Genomic DNA, 21,560 nt, shown 5'->3' on the forward strand with positions numbered 1-21,560 from the left:
CAGACTTATACTAAGTTTCATAATCCACAAATGGATTACTTTCTCTTTGGAAGTATACATACCTGGTCTATAAGCAAAAAATGATTGCATACTAAATCATATCTATAAACACAAGAGCAGAAGTTTTATCGATAATACTTTGAGATCACAATGCAATAAGTTAAAAATTCAAATGGATATTAAAAAGAAAAAATACTCAGACATCTAGAAACTAAGAATAACGTCTTGCATGTTGCTGAGACAAAGAGGAAATTGAAACGGAGAGAGACAGAAAGAGACAGGGAGAGATGGGAGAATAAGCGAGAATGAACTTAACACTTTTGTAACAGAAAATCACATCAAGGGAAAAATAAATACCAGAAAAATAACTGAAAGAAAGAAGCAGTGGAATAAGAAGAAAAGAAAAAAGAGAAAAGCAGTGAAATGTAGGGTTTAAAGGGCTCCAAAGGGGAAGTCAAATGGACCTGGGTTGCTTATCTTCACTCCAACACACACAGCTCTGCAACCTTGGAATATCTGGTTAATTTCTCTGTGATCCATTTTCCCATGTTTCTCATCTGTAAAATATGGGTAACAGTGCCATTTTTATAGGGTTGTTGTAAAAATTAAATTCAATAATGTCTGGTAAAGCTTAAAGCACAGTGTCTGGTAAAAAACTGATAAAGGATGAATGAATCTTAAGAGTTTGAAGTGGTAGTTACTGTTTCTGTAAGAATGGTAGTAGTAATAGTGTTATTAAAAGCTACAACTCTTAAAGGCAAACAGAACAATCAGAACAAGCCTCTGGTCAACCTTTTAACAATATAAGAAATACAAAATAGATCATTAAATATGAGAATGAGATTCTAGTAACTAATAGTACAGGAAAAATTTTAAGTATATGGCAATATTACATATAGTTGTAGGATAAGAAATTTATCAATTTCAAGGATAGTTATTCTTCAGGTGTGTGTGTGTGTGTGTGTGTGTGTGTGTGTGCATGCGACTGTCTGTATGGGTATGAGTATGTATAAAGATGACACAACACACACTCACACACCCCTAAAACAGACAGAGTCAAAAGCAAAAGGAAACACGAATAAGTCACTAAAATTTCTCAAAGGTCCTCATGGATTTATTGATAAACCTGTCTAAATATTTAGGACATTTACAATCTCCACCCAACACCATAAGTTCTTAAGTACTAAAAAAATTTTTAATTCATCCTATTTGTTTCTAATTTCTACATCTAACTGAGAAAAAGTTTGAAATGGATTAGAAGAAAACGTCAGAGAATATTTTTATAGGCTGAGAGTAGGGAATTATTTCTTAAAGGTAAAAAGCACTGATCACAAAGAAAAATATTTTAAAATCTGACTACATCAAAATGACAATTTTTTTATTGGAGGTATAACTGATGTACAATATTATGCAAGCTTTAGGTGTACAACATAGTGATTCTCAATTTTTAAAGGTTATACTCCACTTATATTTATTATAAAATACTGTCTATATTCCCTGTGTTGTACAACATATCTTGTAGCTTGTTTATTTTATACATAGTAGTTTGTACCTCTGAATCCTTTACCCCTAATTTACCCCTCCCTCTTCCCTCTCCCTACTGGTAACCACTAGTTTGTTCTCTATATCTATGAGTCAGCTTCTTTTTTGTTATATTCACTAATTTATTTTATTTTTCAGATATCATACAGTACTTGTCTTTCTCTGACTGACTTAATTCACTTAGCATAAGGCTCTCTAAGTCTATCCATATTGTTGCAAATGGCAAAATTTCATTCTTTTTTATGGCTGAGTAATATTCCACTGTATATATGAACCACATCTTCTTTATCCATTCATCTGTTGATGGACACTTAGGTTGCTTCCACATCTTGGCAATTGTAAATAATGCTGGTATGAACATTGGGGTGCACGTACATGTTGGAATTAGTGTTTTCTCTCTCTCTCTCTCTCTTTATTATATATCCAAGAGTGGAATTACTGTGCCAAATGGTAGTTCTATTATTAGTTTTTGAGAAGCCTCCATACTGTTTTCCACAGTGGATGCATCAATTTACATTCCCACCAACAGTGCACAAGGGTTCCCTTTTCTCCACATCCTCACCAACATTTGTTATTTCTGGTCTTTTTGATGATGGCCATTCTGACAGGTGTGAGGTGATATTTCATGGTGGTTTTGATTTGCATTACCCTGATGATTAGTGATGTTGAGCATCTTTTCATGTTCCTGTTGGCTAACTGTATGTCTTCTTCGGAAAAATATATTCAGATCTTCTGCCCATTTTTTTAATCAAGTTGTTTGTTTTTTTGCTGTTGAGTTGTATGAGCTGTTGATGTATTTTGAATATTAACCTTTTATCTGTCATATCACTTGCAAATATTTTCTCCCTTTCAGTAGGTTGTCTTTCAGTTTTGCTGATGGTTTCCTTTGCTGTGCAAAAGCTTATAAGTTTGACTAGGTCGCATTTGTTTATGTTTACTTTTATTTCCTTTACTTTAGGAGACAGATCCACAAAAACAATACTACGATTTATGTCAAAGAGTGTTCTGCCTATGTTTTCTTCTAAGAGTCTTATGGTTTGGGTCTTACCTTTAGGTTTTTAGTCCATTTTGAGGTTATTTTATCAATATATGATGTTAAAGAATGTTCTGAAAAATGACACTTTTTGGCATGATAAAAATGCAATAAAGTTAAATAAAAAGATTAGAAAATATATGTGTGGCACTTCTAAAGACAAAGAATTAATTTCCAAAATACCTAAAGAGCTTCTACAAATTAACAAAGACAAGAACAACAGAAGAACAGAAAAAGAATGAGCAAAGATAATGACCAGGCGATTCCAAGATATATGATGCACAACATAAAAAATACAAATACCTCTATGTTCTCTAAAAATAACAAAAATCACAGCAAAACCAGGGAAAATACTCTGGAAGTATCCCTATCAACCATATTGCAGTGAAGTGATACTTTGGTTTTGACTCTCTCTCTCGCCATCCCCATCGCTGCACTGTATTAGGAAATGGAACATACATATATCTGTGTATCTTGCACTGAATGTGCTGGGCACATAGGTCCACAATCAATGTGGAACTGCTGAACTGAATTATGAATTATATTAGGGGCACAAGGAAAATGGTTATTTACAAAAGAGGAAATCTGACTAGAAAACTGACATATGGAAAAAGATTTAGGCTCCCCAGTGATCAAAAAATTGCAAATTAAAACAACCAGGCATTACCATCTTTCACCTACTTCATCAGCAAGAAGTCAAACAAGATCACAGCCTGGTGGCCTCAAGCAACAGGGCAGCCAGGTTGTGACCACTCTCACCCCCTCACTGGAGCAGAAGTTGCTGAAGATTTACCATGGTGGCTTCAGCACTGCTGTTTCTTTGATTTGCTTACCAAAAAATGCAGTGAAAACCAAGTGTAAGCACCTTGGCTGCCAGAGACCCTGAATGCCCCATCTTTCCCTACTAGCAGTTACCGAAGAACCTCAGAAGGCCATTTTAATTTCCTCTCCCTGTTCATCTGAGATCTGGTTTCTCAGGCAGCCGAGGTGCTGGATGAACGCAGGGAAACCCATCCATCAATTCTGTGGCTGCCGTAGCATGGCGATTTTGAATCTTGCAATAAAACAAGATTAATGGGCTTGACTTCAGTCGGTTTGACATTTCAGCAATGAGGGTTGTTTGCCAGGTTTCTACACCCCTTTCCTTCTTGTCTCCCAGCCATTTTGTAATCAACAGCCAGGTCTCTCCTGCTCCTTTGGATTCCTGAAGAGAAATCATGGAAAAGGAACAAGTATGGCAAGCTTGGAAAAGGCAAATCACTCTGATTTCTGCTCGCCTTCAAAAACTAGTGGGGATTTCAGTGGGAAATGGACTCTCACAGCCATGGTGATGGGACCAAGCATTAATTGTTGAATTGTCTGAGTGATCATTTCATCCAGCCAAATGCGCCTACCACGTATCCAGCACTGTGTGGGCAGCTGGGAGAGGGGAGAGGGAATATAGAAAGAATTCTAAGGTGTCTTCTCTAAAGGGGACTGAGGGCTGTTGGCATGGTTAGAGCTCAGGGACGTGGTTCTAAATAAAAGTACAAGGAAAGAGCAAATGGGTTAGAGAGCTGAGGACAGGCTTCTTGGGGAAAGTGGGATTTGAGTTTTACTTTAAAAGAAGATGGGGGGCTGGAAAAAGATGGCGGACTAGGAGGACACGGAATTCACGTCTCCGCACAACTAGGGCACCTACCAGGCACTGGTAGGGGACCACAGACACCTAAGGGGATGGGAAGAACCCCCAGCGACCAGGTAGGATGTGGGGCATGGGGAGGACTGAGGGGGGAGGAGAAGTGGAGGCGGGATGAGACTGGCGCCCCTGAGGGGTGGCGGGGGGAGGCGAAGGGATCCCACGCCCAAAGGGGGTTAATTGGGGGACAATTTCCGGGGGGCCAGGCTTCCCCTGCCCACTTGGGGAGGAGTTCCTACACCCAGCGGGACTCACCCATGGTTAGGGGTCCAGTGGGGACAGGAGAGACCCTGGGGGAGACAGTGGGGAGGAGTGTAAAGTAACGGAAGGGAACACGGCCAGTGCGTTCCCTGGCCACTTAGGCACCAGGGAGCCTATTGGGCTCCCAGGCCTAAACCTCTGCCCTCGGAGCCTCCCTCCTGCCACGCAGAACCCAAGCCCCACCCCACACCCCCATCCAGGGCCCTACATCTACACTCGGAGACCCCCTTCAACTCGCTGGGCCTAAACCCCACCCACATACCCTCACCCAGGGCCTTACCTGGAAACTCCACACTCCAGAGGCCCTCCTTTCCTGGTGCTGCCTCTCCCCTTCCACACAGGTCCTAAGCAGAGGCCCCGCCCCTTGAACGTCGCCCCACCTAGGCCCCGCCCCAAGGCCTTTTCTGGCTGCTGTGTCCTGACCCTAGGCCCCACCCCACACTCAAACATCACCCCCAACCCTGCAAGGTCCACCCCACCCTAAACCCCTCCCCTGCCTAAGTCCCACCCCCACCTAAACCACACAACCATAGACAAGGCTTTTTTTTTTTTCCTCTTTTAGATTGGGGTTCTGTTTTACCTTGTTGATTCATCGTTGTTGATTCATTTATATTTTTATTTCTTCTAATAAATATTTTATTTTTCTAATTTTATTTTATTCTTTATACTTTGTTATTGTTCTCTCCTTTTGGCTTGTTCCCCCACCCTCACCTTTTGTTTTTCTTTTTTCTGTTGTGGTTTTATTTTACCTTGTTGCATTTGCTTCATTATTTATTTATTTATTTTTAACATCTTTATTGGGGTATAATTGCTTTACAATGGTGTGTTAGTTTCTGCTTTATAACAAAGTGAATCAGTTATACATATACATATGTTCCCATATCTCTTCACTCTTGCGTCTCCCTCCCTCCCACCCTCCCTATCCCACCCCTCCAGGCGGTCACAAAGCACCGAGCTGATCTCCCTGTGCTATGCAGCTGCTTCCCACTAGCTATCTACCTTACGTTTGGTAGTGTATATATGTCCATGCCTCTCTCTCGTTTTGTCACAGCTCACCCTTCCCCCTTCCCATATCCTCAAGTCTGTTCTCTAGTAGGTCTGTGTCTTTATTCCTGTCTTGCCCCTAGGTTCTTCATGACATTTTTTTAAAATTCCATATATATGTGTTAGCATACAGTATTTGTCTTTCTCTTTCTGACTTACTTCACTCTGTATGACAGACTCTATGTCTCTCCACCTCATTAAAAATAGCTCAATTTCTTTTCTTTTTACGGCTGAGTAATATTTCATTGTATATATGTGCCACATCTTCTTTATCCATTCATCCGATGATGGGCACTTAGGTTGTTTCCATCTCTGGGCTATTGTAAATAGAGCTGCAATGAACATTTTAGTACATGACTCTTTTTGAATTATGGTTTTCTCATAAACCTTGGAAAATTTAAGAAAATTAAAATCATATCAAGCATCTTTTCCAACCACAATGTTATGAGATTACAAATAAATTAGAGGAAAAAATGGTAAAAAACACAAATACATGAAGGCTAAACAGTGTGCTGCTAAATAACCAAGAGATCACTGAAGAAATCAAAGAAGAAATTAAAAAAATACGTAGAAACACATGACAACAAAAACACAACAATCCAAAATCTATGGGATGCAGAGAAAGCAGTTCTAAGAGGAAAGTTCATAGCAATTCAAGCTCACCTCAAGAAACAAGAAAAATCTCAAATAAACAATGTAACCTTACACCTAAACAACTAGAAAAAGAAGAGCAAAGAAAACCCAAAATTAGTAGAAGGAAAGAAATCATAAAGATCAGAGCAGAAATAAATGAAATAGAAAAAAAGAAAACAATAGCAAAGATCAATAGAACTAAAAGCTTTTTCTCTGAGAAGATAAACAAAATTGATAAACCTTTACCCAGACTTATCAAGAAAAAAAGGAAGAGGACTCAAATCAATAAAATTAGAAATGAAAAAGGAGAGATTACAACTGACACTGCAGAAATACAAAAGATTATAAGAGAATACTACCAGCAACTATATGCCAATAAAATGGACAACCTGGATGAAATGGACAAATTCTTAGAAAAGTACAACCTTCTAAGATTGAACCAGAAAGAATTAGAAAATATAAACAGACCAACAGGTAATGAAATTGAAACTGTAATTAAAAATCTCACGACAAACAAAAGTCCAGGACCAGATGGCTTCACAGGCGAATTCTACCAAACATTTAGAGAAGAGCTAACACATATCCTTCTAAACTTCTTCCAAAAAATTGCAGAGGGAGGAACACTCCCAAACTCGTTCTATGAGGCCACCATCACCCTGATACCAAAACCAGACAATGATATCACAAAAAAAGAAAATTATAGACCAATATCACTGAAGAACATAGATGCAAAAATCCTCAACAAAATACTAGCAAACAGAATCCAACAACACATTAAAAGGATCATACACCATGATCAAGTGGGACTTATCCCAGGGATGCAAGCATTCTTCAGTATATACAAAACAATCAATGTGATACACCATATTAACAAATTAAAGAATAAAAACCATATGAACATCTAAATAGATGGAGGAAAAGGTTTTGACAAAATTCAACACCAATTTATGATAAAAACTCTCCAGAAAGTGGGCATAGAGGGAACCTACCTCAACATAATAAAAGCCATATATGACAAACCCACAGTAAACATCATTCTCAAGAGTGAAAACTGAAAGCATTTCCTCTAAGATCAGGAACAAGACAAGGATGTCCACTCTCACCACTATTATTCAACATAGTACTGGAATTCCTAGCCACAGCAATCAGAGAAGGAAAAGAAATAAAAGGAATACAAATTGGAAAAGAAGAAGTAAGACTGTCACTGTTTGCCAATGACATGATACTATACATAGAAAATCCTAAAGATGCCACCAGAAAACTACTAGAACTAATCAATTAATTTGGTAAGGTTGCAGGATACAAAAGTAATGCACAGAAATTTCTTGCATTCCTATACACTAACAACAAAATATCAGAAAGAGAAATTCAGGAAACACTCCCATTTACCATCACAACAAAAGGAATAAAATACGTAGGAATAAACCTACCTAAGGACGCAAAAGATCTGTACTCAGAAAACTATAAAATACTGATGAAAGAAATCAAAGATAAAATAAACAGAGGGAGAGCTATATTTCCAAAGAGGACATAAAAATGACCAATAGGTACAGGAAAAGGTACTCAACATCACTAATCATCAGGAAAGTGCAAATCAAAACCACAATGAGATATCACCTCACACCTGTTAGAATGACTATTATCGAAAAGATAAGACATAATAAGTGCTGGCGAGGATGTGGAGAAAAGGGAACCCTTGTGCACTGTTGGTGGGAATGTAAGTTGGTGCAGCCACTATGGAAAACAGTATGAAGGTTCCTCAAAAAATTAAAAATAGAACCACCATATGATCCAGCAACTCCACTCCTGGGTATTTATCCAAAGGAAACGAAAACACTAACTTGAAAAGATATCTACACCCTCATGTCTATTGCAGCGCTATTTACAACAGTCTAGACATGGAAACAACTTAAGTGTCCATCTATTGATGAATGAATACAGAAAGAAAAAATATCTGTGTGTGTGTGTTTGTGTGTATGTGTATAAAATGAGATATTGATACCATTTGGCCACAATAAACAAGGAAATTCTGCCATTTGTGGCAACATGGATGAACCTTGAGGGCATTATGCTAGGCGAGGTAAGTCAAACACCACATGGTCACACTTATGTATGGAATCTAAAAAAACAAAACAAAAAACCTAACTCATAGATACAGAGAACAGATTGGTGGTTGCCAGAAATGGGGGGGAAGGGTGAAATGGGTGAAGTCAGTCAAAAGGTATAAACTTCCAGTTACAAAATAAATAAGTCCTGGGGATGTAATGTACAGTATGGTGACTGTAGTTAATAGTACCTTATTGCTTGTTTGAAACTTGCTAGGGAGTAGATCTTAAAATTTCTCATCACAAGAAAAGAAAATTTGTAACCTTATTCATAATCATATTCATATGCATATTATTCATATTCACATTCATAGTATAATCAAGCATATGATACTGGCATAAAAACAGACACATAAATCAATGGAGCAGAATAGAGAGCCCAGAAATAAACTTACACATATATAATCAACTAATATTTGACAAGGATGTCAAGGTGTGGTGATGGGTATTCACTAGACTTATTGTGGTGTTCATTTTGCAAAACACACATATATCGAATCATTTGAATCATCACTTGAAACTAATATAATGTTGTATGTCAATTACATCTCCATTTAAAAGAATTTACTTAAAAACGGATATGGAATGACCAGCAAGATATTAATTAAGTGAAAAAGCTAGGTATAAACCAATATACCATGCGTGTAATATATATATACATATATATACACACATACACACATATATACATATAATTAATATATATACACATATACATACATATTCATATATGTACCTATAATCTGGATATGCATGCAATATCTCAGGTAGGATATATAAGATTCCAGTATCACTAGTTGCCTTTAGAGAAGGGCAGTAGGTGATGGGGGCCAAGGAAGGGGGAGGGATCCTTTCTTTTCCCTATGATCCCTTCTGAGTGTTTTAAATTTGGTATATATGTGTATATTGCCCACTTAAAAGCAAATAGGGAAAATTTCTGAAAAATATGTCAGAAACTATTCCCACTAAAACAACTACCAAAAAACTATTACAAACAAAAAGCAAACACTCTAAATAGGAAGTCAATTGGGCAAAAGACGAGACCAAACAATTCTCAAAAGAAGAATGGTCAGGGACTTCCCTGGCTGTCCAGTGGTTAAGACTCTGTGCTTCCAATAGAGGGGGCATGGGTTCGATCCCTGGTTGGGGAACTAAGATCCCACAGGCTGTGCAGCGTGGCCAAACAAACAAAACGGTAATAAAGGTGTATTACAGAGAGCAGTCAAAATAAATGTCAACAATTGGTCCGTTTCACAGAGAAACAGCCCCCAAACCCCACAGTTTCTCAACCCAAAGTGCAGGACAGGCCAGTGATCGGCTTAGATTCTCCAGCGCGGATCCCTAGAGGGAGGGGGTAAAGAGGAAAGGAGGGAGTTAGGAAGGAGCGAAGTAGGAGAAGGAGGGAAAGAGATAAGGATGGAGGGATGACACCTGATCTGGTCCTTGGGTTGGGAGTGACAGGCGGGAGACTGGGACAATTTTCTCCCCTGAGTGGGAAACAGGATCCGAGGCTACATGTTCACTTTTCCAATCTAAGGCTTATCATCCCTTACAGTATTTATAATCACAGCCCCATGCAAACTTATGTGACTTTTCTTCCCTTTCCCTGTTTTAAAGTAAAACCTTAATGAGTCAAAGAACAGAGCCTTCAGGAAGAGATTCTGAATGAGCTCAACTGCCTCCTTCACAAGTTAACTGTTTCTAGAATAGTCATAATGGCAATTAGAAACAATCCAAATGTTCAATAATTACAAGCTGTTGGTTGCTCTGCTCTACTTTTCATCTCACCTCATTGAATTCCCCCAATAGCCCTATAAGTTAGGATTTATTTCCATTTTATAGATGAAGTGGTGGAGGCTCAGAGCATTTCAATAACTTTCCAGGCATCCCACACGCCAAACGTGGGGTGGCCAGGGTTTAAAACCAGGCTGCATGGTCCTCTTACATGATTTCCATATGGAGACCATTTTCTCTCTACGTCACAAGGCCGTACAAATAGTGTGGAAGGGATGGCCACATTTATAGCCAGGGATAGGCATGTCCCACCCCACCTGTCACCACACCCCACATGGATCAGAGCCAGAGTGAGGAGACAGAGCCAGGACGGGTCACTTGCTGACATTAGCACAAAGAGAAATGATTAACAAATCAATGAGATGAGTTTCCATGGAAGCCATCCACCTAAAGTGATATCAGTGTGCTCCTGGATGGATGAAGGAGCTTCTGAAATCTTAATAACCAGCCTCAAGGAAGACAGGCTGTCAGGCTGAAAATTGTAAGATCCCATTGTTCAACCTTTGTTTAAACACCACTGGGCCAGGCAGTAGAGTGGACAAGAAGCTCTATTGCAGCCAACAAAGCTTCTGTTGACTAATAAGGAATTTAAGAAAAGTGAAGTTGGATGAGTCACTAGTACTTGTCCGTATCTATCCAGGAGTGAGACCTATCTGAAAAGCATCACCCCAGACACTACACGTCATCTCTCGTCAGTCCTCATGTCACTGCGCCTTTGTGCTATTTGATCACACCTGCCCTCTCGTCTTCCTTTCCTGCCTCTCTGTGTTACTCTCTCAGTGTCCTAACCTGGGATCTCTTCTCTGAACACCCCAGTTGTTTGTCCGTCTTCCACTTCCTCTAGTGACCAGGACTTTCCAGGAATGCCTACTGACAAGCCCCAAGCAGCATGTTCAGTCGTTACCCCATCTCCACCTGATGTCTCTCTAGCACCTGTAACCTCCTCCAAGCTGAAATCACCTTCCCCTCCTACCCTTCTGTCTCCTCCTTCAGTGCCTATCTTGGGTAAAGAGACCACCATCCTGGACCTAGAGACCATCACACAGAGTGCAGTAAGTCAGAAAGAGAAAAACAAATATCGTTCAATATCACTTATATGTGTAATCTAGAAGAATGATACAGATGAACATATCTGCAAAGCAGAAACAGAGACACAGACGTAGAGAACAGACGTATGGATACCAGGGCGGGGTGGGGGGAAAGGGGGAGTGGGATGAATTGGGAGATTGGGTTGACGTATATACACTACTGATACTCTGTATAAAATAGATAACTAATGAGAACCTACTGTATAGTACAGTGAACTCTACTCAATGCTCTGTGGTGACCTAAATGGGAAGGAAATCCCCCAAAGAGGGGATATATGTATATGTATAGCTGATTTACTTTGTTGTACAGCAGAAACTAACACAAGATTGTAAAGCAACTACACTCCAATAAAAATAAATAAATAAATAATAAATAAATAAGAGACCACCATCCTTCCAAGCACCTGAAGGCATAGACTCAACCATTCCTTTTATTCACCTCCAGCGTTTCATCAGTAATCATTTTCTAATTGATCTGCTTCCTCAACATCTCATAGATCTAGAATCTCTTTTCCATCTCCGTTTATACAACCTCGGTGTGGGTCCCATCATCTTGAATCTTGCTCTATTGAAAGTACCTCCTAATTCGTCTTTTTGCAACTTACCTAACCCTAGCTACGTGCCATCATTAGTGCTAACTTTCTACAAATCCAATCATGCTTTCACTGTTTAAAAGCCTCCATTGTTCCTGAGTCCACACAGCCCATTAAAATCTGACCTCATCTCTGTTTTATTCTTGTCCTTGTTCCCCTCCCTCCTCTGTCTCACTGTCCCTTGTCACTCATGGAAGGCAGTGTCCAGCCTCCAGTTTCTTGGTTGGGACCCTCATGTCCCCTCTCCAGTCAGGGGAGACCCACTCTTCCTTCCACACCGGCTCTGATTCCCTCCAGAGGGAAAGCCTTTCCTGACTTCCTGGAGAACACCCCTCTCCTCTGCTATGTGCCCATAGCTCTTTGTTCATCAAGATAAAGAAGACGAGGGATCAAAATAACAGGAGCCAACTCTTCCTGCGTGCTTGTGAGCCATGCACTGTGCTCATCGCTAACTTGGTGAATCCTCATCATAGCCTTCCGAGCCCACCTGCTTTAAAGGCGAAGAAGCCATTATCAGCACGTGAGTTCCGTATCCTCTGTTTCCTTACCTGTCTCCCCATTAGATTGTATATGAGCTCCTGGGGATAGAAATGGTGGTGATGTGTATATTCTATTCGCAGTGCCTGGCAAAGACCAGACACGTGATGAAAAGCTCATTAACCCCTGAATGGAGGGAGGAAGAGAGGGCGGGGCGATAAAAGGGAAGCGGGAAGGATAGAAGAAAAAACAAAGGAGAAGGAGAACATTCCAGACTCTTATCACAGCCTCAACCTGCAATTCCACAAGAAGATCCTGCTCCCTTTGCTCCAACTTCACACATACCAAGCATCCTTCTGACTTGCAATCTGTCTCCTGAGCACACCTTCCCTGTCACTGGTCCAGGCTCTCCAATAACAAATTAAGAAAGTATCGCTGGACTATACTTGGCCTCCCGTGGGTTTTTAAAGTTTTCTTTTATATTTATTTTATTTATCATTATGTGTTTTTGGCTGCGTTGGGTCTTCATTTGCTGCGCGTGGGCTTTCTCTAGTCGTGGCGAGCGGGGATTACTCTTCGTTGAGGTGCGCTGGCTTCTCATTGCAGTGGCTTCTCTTATTGCAGAGCACGGGCTCTAGGTGCGTGGGCTTCACTAGTTGTGGCATGGCAGGCTTGGTAGTTGTGGCTCGCGGGCTCTAGAGCACAGGCTCAGTAGTTGTGGCGCATGGGCTTAGCTGCTCCGTGGCATGTGGGATCTTTCCGGACCAGGGCTCAAACCTGTGTCCCCTGCATTGGCAGGTGGATTCTTAACCACTGCGCCACCAGGGAAGCCCCTCCCGTGGGTTTAATGTGACTTGTGTTCCCCGGATCTGGCTCCTCTGTGTGACCAAATAAAGCCAAGGTTAAGATCATCCAAAGCTGGTTCCAGACCTCGTGCGGCCTCCAGGAAGGTGTAAATCTGCCTTGCCCTGTTCTACCATCCCCCAGGCTACGCCTAAACACTTTCTCTGTCTCTCCCCCACTGTCTCTCAAACCACCTTCACCACAAATAGACAAGCGATGCACGAAAACTTGACTTTCCCATTATTTCAGTTTCCCTCCCTAGACAGCTCTTGGGGCCTAAAGTTGATCTCATATTCAGATCTATTCATGTTGACAGAAGTATCCAGGCTGGCTGGCTCAACAAGCTGAGTCTTTCTTGCATTAAAGCAACAAAGAAGCTGGCTTCTGATTAACAAGGAAATGACTCGATGGGAGAAATTTTCCAGACTCCATCCAACAATTCATATAAGGTCAGAAGAGGGTACTGTTCAGAAGGCAACGCCACAATATTGACTTCCTGAGATGATATATCGGAGCAAGAAGGACTTAAAGAAATCAATCTCACTGAGCTTGGCTGCACAGAACTGGTTTTGTTGTGTGATGTAGCCCCCAAAGCTCAGTTACTTCTTTAATGCATGTGAGTCTGTGCCTCGTTTTTCATTAAATCTGTCATTTGACAAATGCAGGCTTCCACATGGCCAGCCCCGGGGGTGGCTGGCTGGGAGAAGGCCTGTCTGGAATGGCCATTTTGGGATCCAAGGGAAATTAAAGTATACCAAGGCCATAACAAAGGCCCTGTGCAGCCTGGGGCTGGGGTAGGGACACAGGGTCAGGCTTGGTCATTGTTCCGCATTAGGGGGAGCCTGTTCCAGGGTCTATAACCAGACAAAGAACACAGGAGAATCAGGTCTATTCCAGTCCCTTCCTTTAGCTGATGAGTTTGCTTTTCTCCAAGGAAATGAAAGGGAACAGAAAAAGATTCAGCACATATTAAGCACTTACTGTGTGCCAGCCACTGGGCATTGTACTCTCTATATACCATCTCATTTAATTCCTACCGCAGCACTTTGATCAGGACATTCTACTTCATGGATGAGGAAACTGAGGCTCAGAGCTAGTAAAACTTTGCCCAAAGCCACATAGCTAGGAGAAGGTGTTGCTGGAACTTGGGGTCAATTTCCTTTGGCCTGTGTGTTGTGCTCCTGGATAATTTTGGCCAGAGGGACAAGGACTAGTCTTACAAAAGGGTCTCCCAGGCCATTAGATGTCTTCAGGCCCAGAGGAGACCCTGTTACAGAATGAAACTTCCCAGTGAAAGGTGATTCAAATCCTGTAATTCATACTGCCTGCACAAAATAATCTCACACATTACAAGGCTTCATACATGCATAAAAAATTACTTAAAGTGAATCTATCCATTGATACTTAGATAAATAAGGTGTTTATATACTTGATATTAACCAGGTCAGTCTGTGTGTTTTGTATTTATATCTGAAACAAGGCATGTGTCCAACACGCACATGACAACACAATAATATCTTACATGATACCATGGTGAATAGGAAATGCAGTCCTAGCAAAACAATGAAGATGTGTTTGATGAAAAAATATTCTATACTACTTTAATTTTTAAGTTCAAAGTAATTTAAAAAATAAATAATTCAGTTCCTCAGTTGTACTAGTCACATTTCAAATGCTCAATAATCATATGTAGCTAGTGGCTGCCACATTGGATACCACGATTTTATATTACTTTAGTTCTACTTTCTTATTAGCCTTCCAAAAATTAGTTCTTTTTGATATTATTAGTTTGACAATAAATGCTTATTTAGATAGCTTCTTATATCCCAAATGTTCTTTTGCACCCAGTGTTTTTCATATTGTATTATATTCTTTAGTACTTGTTTCAATAATGATCTATAAGTAGTAACCTTTTATTCAGACTTTGAAATTTTTCTCTTATATTCTCTCTCTTGAATAATAACTTACCCAGGTTTGGAATTATAAGTTGTCAGTTATTTTTCCTCAGTACTTTGAAGAATAACATTTAAATTTTTATAGTCCCTAATGATGTTGAAAAGAAGTCTTCTGTCATTCTAATTACGAGAAGTTTTTTGCTTTGTTTTTAGTTTAATGACTTTTTTGCTTTTAAGACATTTTGTTGTTACTGGTCTGTCATCTCATTATGCTATGACTAGTTATGGAGTTTATCTTGCTCTGTATCAATGCACTTTTTCAATGAACAGAATTGTATCTTTAACTTGGAAACTTCTCATCTACTATTTTTGCAAATATGTTCTCTGCCCACTCTTTCTGGAACCCCTATTAAATACATGTGAATCTTCTCTTTCTTTCTTTTATGTCTCATATTTTTTATCTCTAAACTCTGTGCTATACTCTAGGTGGGTTTCTCAGATCTATCTTCCAGTTTACTAATTCTTTCTTTAGCTCTGTTTAAACTGCTATTTAACTGATCCAGTGTGTTTTTCAGTTTAATGACTGTAAATTTAATGACTATATATATATTTTATCTATGTAGGTTCTGTTTTTTCCTATATACTTTTTAATGTATTGTTTAGTTCTTCCATTATTTTAATCACTTTAAACAAATTTATTTTGTGGTCTCAAATGGTTTTAATATTTCTAATTGTTTGGGCAAAAATCCTATTTTTTTGTTGTATGTGCTTTACCTCACAGTGATCCAATTCCTTATGCAGTTTGTAGTTTATTATTGTGAGCTCATATTTACTAGATATTGTTTTTTTCCCTGAGATGTCCCATATGCCATAATTTTGGACGTATCTTACAGAAGGATATTTTATTTTGTTGAAGCCCCAGGAATTCTGTCCATCCTTGATGCTTACAGTTTACACATCTGGTGACTAGTAAAACCCCATAACCTATACCATGTAAGGTATAGGCTTGGGACTTCAGTTTCTACTCAGAGCCCCAGGTGTGTAGCAAGCTCCCCTGCAGTTTCTTTGGGCTAGTGGATAGAATTTCTATTGCTTCTTTTTATAGAGTAATCCTAGCATCTTCAGGTTCTTTATACAGTTTACTGCCTCAAACATGCCTAATATTTATACTGGGACAGGTTTTGTCCCAGTATAAATATTAGAACCCTCAGTACCTATATCTGGTCCCCCTACCTCTTAGGGTTTCCACTGCATCTGCTCAAGTGACCTCCTTCATTCCTAGATCCTAGGGACTTCTCTCCCTTTTTTCAAGCTTGGCTACATATTTCAGAAAAATTATATCATTTTAAAACTTTTGTTATTTATTTATTTTTGGCTGTGTTGGGTCTTCGTTGCTACGCACGGGCTTTCTCTAGTTGCAGCGAGTGGAGGTTACTCTTCGTTGCGGTGCATGGGCTTCTCATTACAGTGGCTTCTGTTGTTGTGGAGCATGGGCTCTAGGCGCATGGGCTTCAGTAGTTGTGGCACGTGGGCTCAGTAGTTGTGGCTCACGGGCTCTAAAGTGCAGGCTCAGTAGTTGTGGCGCATGGGCTTAGTTGCTCCATGGCATGTGGGATCTTCTTGGACCAGGGCTCGAACCCGTGTTCCCTGTATTGACAGGCGGATTCTTAACCACTGTGCCACCAGGGAAGCCCAGAAAAATTATATCTTATAAGCAAATGAGCGTGTTTGTTGTGGGAAGAAAGTATACACCCATGTCTCCATGCAAAGGTTTTTGTCTTGGATGTTCCTCCAGCAACATTTGAATTATACAGTATGAGCAGAGAGAAACAGCATTTATCAAGCCAAGGGGAAAAAAAAGTCTTATTACTGTCTTCCCACAAAATTGAAAAATACTGTTCAAATTCTTTCTTCCAGGGCAAGAATGTCTTTTCAGATCTCTTACAGATGTGGACAGAATTTGTTAACTCTTAGCTGCTCTTACTGACAAAACCATTAAGGCACTGCTGTGCCTGCCCTGCCCTCTCCAAAAGACCTTATTTTAAGAGCAGGGCAGCTCAGCAGGAACCACAGAGAGCAATTCCGTCCTTAAACTCAGAAGCCCTCGTATATATCACTCTAACACTTGGTTTTTCTTATTCCTAAGGCCAAAGAAATGACAGCTTGAAGAAAGAGAGAGTGGTATGAGAATAAGTTCCAAAAAGCAATTGATTCATGTGGAACTCTCAGGAATGCTTTTGTTTGTTCCTTTAGGACTGTAGGGAGGTGGATAGATAGTCTGGCCGGTTAGCAGGGGCAGAAATCAGTTATACATCCTGTATAAGCTGAGTCCAAACACACACACCAGCTGCTTTCTCCCCTCTGGTCCTGGGACATAGCTGTACTCTAAGTTGCCTCTTTCCATGTTACCTCCAAGTGCATTAAGGTAAAAGAATATGGAAAAATCCATTTACTCCTTTAGGGAACAGAGCTTGATAAAAACCTTTATCACTGTTTTGTGTACTTATCCATACTTACCTGTCAGGATCCTTTGACTTCAAGCAACAGAACTGATTCTAATTTAAAAGGAATTTTTTTGCAGGAATACTAGGAAGCTTGCTTTCCTTTGTGTCAGTCTTCATATTCCCAGGCAAGAGAGTCTAAATGGCATCACTTGGGTCACATGTCTATCCCTTGGTGATGGTGGGGGTGGGGAAGGAGATGGGGTATCATTACTGACAGAATCAACCATTCCACAACGAAAGGGGAAGGGATACAGGAAGACAAAAATCAACAAACCTCTAAGGCCTTATGGGAATCAGATACAGCTACTGGGGCTGGAGCTTTCACATTCATACTGAGACAAGATAATGGACTTAAATTACTTAGCACAGGACCTGGAATATACCAGGTACTCAAAAATATATTTTAGTTCCCTTCTTTCTTAGAACTTTACTTTAAAAAATACATCTTGGGCTTCCTTGGTGGCTCAGTGGTTAAGAATCCACCTGCCAATGCAGGGGACACAGGTTCGAGCCCTGGTCTGGGAAGATCCTACATGCTGCGGAGCAACTGAGCCCGTGCACCACAACTACTGAGCCTGTGCTCTAGAGCCTGTGAGCCACAACTATTGAAGCCCACACGCCTAGAGCCTGTGCTCCACAACAAGAGAGGCCACCATAGTGAGAAGCCCACACACCGCACCGCAACGAAGAGTAGCCCCGGCTCACCGCAACTAGAGAAAGCCCACACACAGCAACGAAGGCCCAATGCAGCCAAAAAAAAAAAAAATTTAATTAATTAATTAATTAATTAAAATAAAAAATACACCTTCGCAACACCTCTAATCTTTTCTAATGTAATGTGATTATTTATCTATCACTTAGTTATTAAACAACTGAGTTTCAGTTGTTGTGCTTGGTGCCATGACCAGCTATGTCCTGGAGTGAGACGTGGCCCCTGGGAGTAGAGAATTTGGATTGGAAGAATGTGAGGGGTGGAAAGGACCTTAGAAACCATCAAATCAGAATTTCTCTTTTTCAAATGGGAAAAAATGAGGCCCAGAAGTGATGAATGACTTGCCTATGGTCAAAAGGACAATTTGTGATGTAGTCAAGTGTAGGACCCAGGTTTCTTAACTCAGTGAGATACCCTAAGTAAAGCACCCAGCACTGGACCTGATGTATAAGATGTTTCAGGGCTTGGGAGCTTCCTCTTATCTTCCAAACTCTAAGATAAGAGCCCATAGGGACCAAACAATAAATAAATGAGTAAAGTAAATAAATGAGGCAAGCGTTAGAAAACCTTCACAGTGAAAGAAAGATGGTTAAGGACAAGTGACCCTCGGCTCAGTGGTGGGACTGAGGCAGACTAGACTTCCCACAACCTAACCGAATCCAGGATTGGCCTCTACCAGTCCCAGCCGGCTGCTGCCATGCTGTGATGCAAGCCCAGTGATGCAAGATCTCTAATTTTTCAAGAGAAGCTCATATTTGGGTATTTATATGAATTCTCCATGTTTTAAAATGTTGATTCAAATTACTTTTTATTGTAGCTTCACAAAACATAGTTTGGGTTCACTCTAACCTCGGGGGCTACCTAATTTACCTTCCAGGAGTTTCTATAGCCTGAAACTCTGTGGAAAGAATTCAAGGGATCTGTGAACTTGATTGAGAAAAAAAATTATACCTTTATTTTCACTTACCTCCAGCTTAAATTTAGTATTTAATTCCATTTTAAATGTAGGTTACAAGTCTCATTATCAATACCTGTAACTTTTGTCCCCAGTAGAAATCACAGATACTTTTATAAGGCAAATCAGTTGTCATAGATATTTAGAAATATAGTTTACACTCCCACTACTTTGAAATTAAGGTGGATATTAAACTCTCCCCTGGATTTCAATCTTCCTGCCTGCAAAGGCCACAGCCGACCAATGATTGAGCATGCCTGCACCTGGTAGAAGTTGATGAGGTTGTGCGATTTGGTCACTCCCAGGGGATGATCTAGTCACCTATGTGGCTTTCCATCATTCCCTCTATCTGCAATTGCTGGTTGATTAATATGAGAAAGACGTGAGTCAAAGATTATCCCAGGGTAAAACGTTCAATTCAAGCTAAGCCACAACCAGTTCATTATGTCTTTAAAAAATAAAACTTAACTTTAACTTTCCTGAATTTTAAACACATTTCCTCGTTATTTAATGGGTTAATAAAGAAGTACAAAATGACTATATCTCATATTCTTCATATCATAATTATTATTATTATTTTTATTAATTAATTGTTATTAATATTATTATATTATTATTATTTCTATAATTATATATTAATACATTTGGTTAACTCTGTAGTCCTTTGTATTTTATTTTATGCATTTAAAAACTTGATTCCACTCTCTAAAATATAACACAAATGAGCTTATCTATGAAACAGAAACAGACTCACAGACATAGAGCAGGCTGGCGGTTGCCAAGAGGGAAGGGGAGTTGGGGAGGGATGGATTGGGAGTTTGGGATTAGTAGATGTAAACTATTATATATAGGTTGGATAAACAACAAGGTCCTCCTGTATAGCACAGGGAACTATAGTCAGTATCCTGTGATAAACCCATACTGGAAAATAATATAAAAAAGAATGTATGCATATGCATAACTGAATCACTTTGCTGCACAGCAGAAACGAATGCAACATTGTAAATCAACTATACGTCAAGAAAAACAAAATTTTTAAATAAAAAAATTTTAAAAACCCCGACCATGCTACTATGCCCTGGAAAGCTAAAGTGAAAACAAAAACAAACAAAAAACTTGATTCCACTAAATGCCATGTGGTATCCTGGATGGGATCCAGGAACAGAAAAACGATTAGTGGAAAACTGATGAAATCTGAGTAACATCTGGAGTTTAGTTCATAGAAATGTAGCATTGTTAATTTCTTAGTTTGATATCTATACCATGGCTATGTAAGATGTTAACAGTAGGGGAATCTGGGAAGGGCATACATGAATTCTTTTACTACCTTTGCAACCCTTCTGTAAATCTAAAATTATTTCAAAATAAAAAGTTTAGAAAATACTCTCACATTTCCAAAAAAAAAAAAAAGTCCATAGCCTCATGAGACTGCTGTAGGAGTCCACAATGCAGAAAAAATTAAGAATCTGTGCAAGATAAGACAGGTTTTCTTAGAGCCAGGGCTCTATTGATGGGAATTTGGGCTAAGCTAGAGGGTGGACACTGGTTCAAGTCCAGCAGGATCTCAGAGGAAAGAAAAGGATCTGACTGCATTCAGGGAACTTCTGGGATCTTAACCAGGCATCCTAGACTCCCTTCAATCAAAGCAGAGCCTCATTTCCAACCAGTCTCCAGAATACTTCTCAAATTTCAGCTATGATGAGATACTGGCTCCCTCTCACTTCCATGTCTCTGATTCTCTGACTTCTTTTCTGGATCAAATCATATTTTTCCAAGATTCAGTTTACTCACTACCCTAGGAAGCTGTCCTTGATCTGCTACTATCACATCCCTGCCTGCATCCAAGCTGGGACGCATGATTCCACACGTGTGGGGATTCCTCGGGGATTCCACAGAGCCCAGGACTTCCACCCATGTGGCATTTTCATGCCCTAGTGTGTTCATCTCTTCCTTTGTCATCCCCCTCACTAGGCTGTGGGCTCCTCCATGGCAGAACTGTATCCTGCTCATCTCTGTATTCCACAAACAGACTCCCTGAGATGAAGTAGGTACCCATTTGTTGAAGGAGTGGGACAGGCAAAGACTCCGTGTGGAGAAATTAAGAAACGATGTCTTTAAGGGCAATTACAGGCATGTAAAGGCTTCCTGAGACCGTGAACTCTTGTGCTACTCAAGTCCAGGCCTGGGAGCTCCTGAACTCCTTCAGAGGACCCCAACAATATTAGGGACCATGTTATCAACCTTAGCAGGACCCCTGAGCCCCAGAATCAGCATTCAGATCCAGATGTGTTTCCTGAACGAAGAATCTCCTGGCCTCACAACTCCTGGAGCTTAGGAAGTAGGATGGGGTTTTTCTCTCCTTGCCCGACCCAGAGGAATGAGAGGGAAACCCTTGTTCCAGAA

General features: G+C 40.1%; 1 protein-coding gene across 18 annotated transcripts in view; it reads right to left on the reverse strand.

Moving 5' to 3' along the window:
- MTHFS (methenyltetrahydrofolate synthetase) overlaps nucleotides 1–21,560 on the reverse strand; it is a 278,936-nt gene that overhangs the window by 38,839 nt on the left and 218,537 nt on the right. The window contains exon 6 of one of the 18 annotated variants that reach the window (XR_011377223.1): nucleotides 529–557. The exons of the other annotated variants lie outside the window; for them this stretch is intronic. The gene's annotated coding sequence lies outside the window, so the exon portion shown is untranslated. Of the gene's footprint in view, nucleotides 1–528; nucleotides 558–21,560 lie in introns of those variants that run through there. 18 annotated transcript variants of the gene reach the window in all.

This window comes from Globicephala melas, chromosome 2 (assembly GCF_963455315.2).
Source record: "Globicephala melas chromosome 2, mGloMel1.2, whole genome shotgun sequence".
Classification (NCBI taxonomy): Eukaryota; Metazoa; Chordata; class Mammalia; order Artiodactyla; family Delphinidae; genus Globicephala; species Globicephala melas.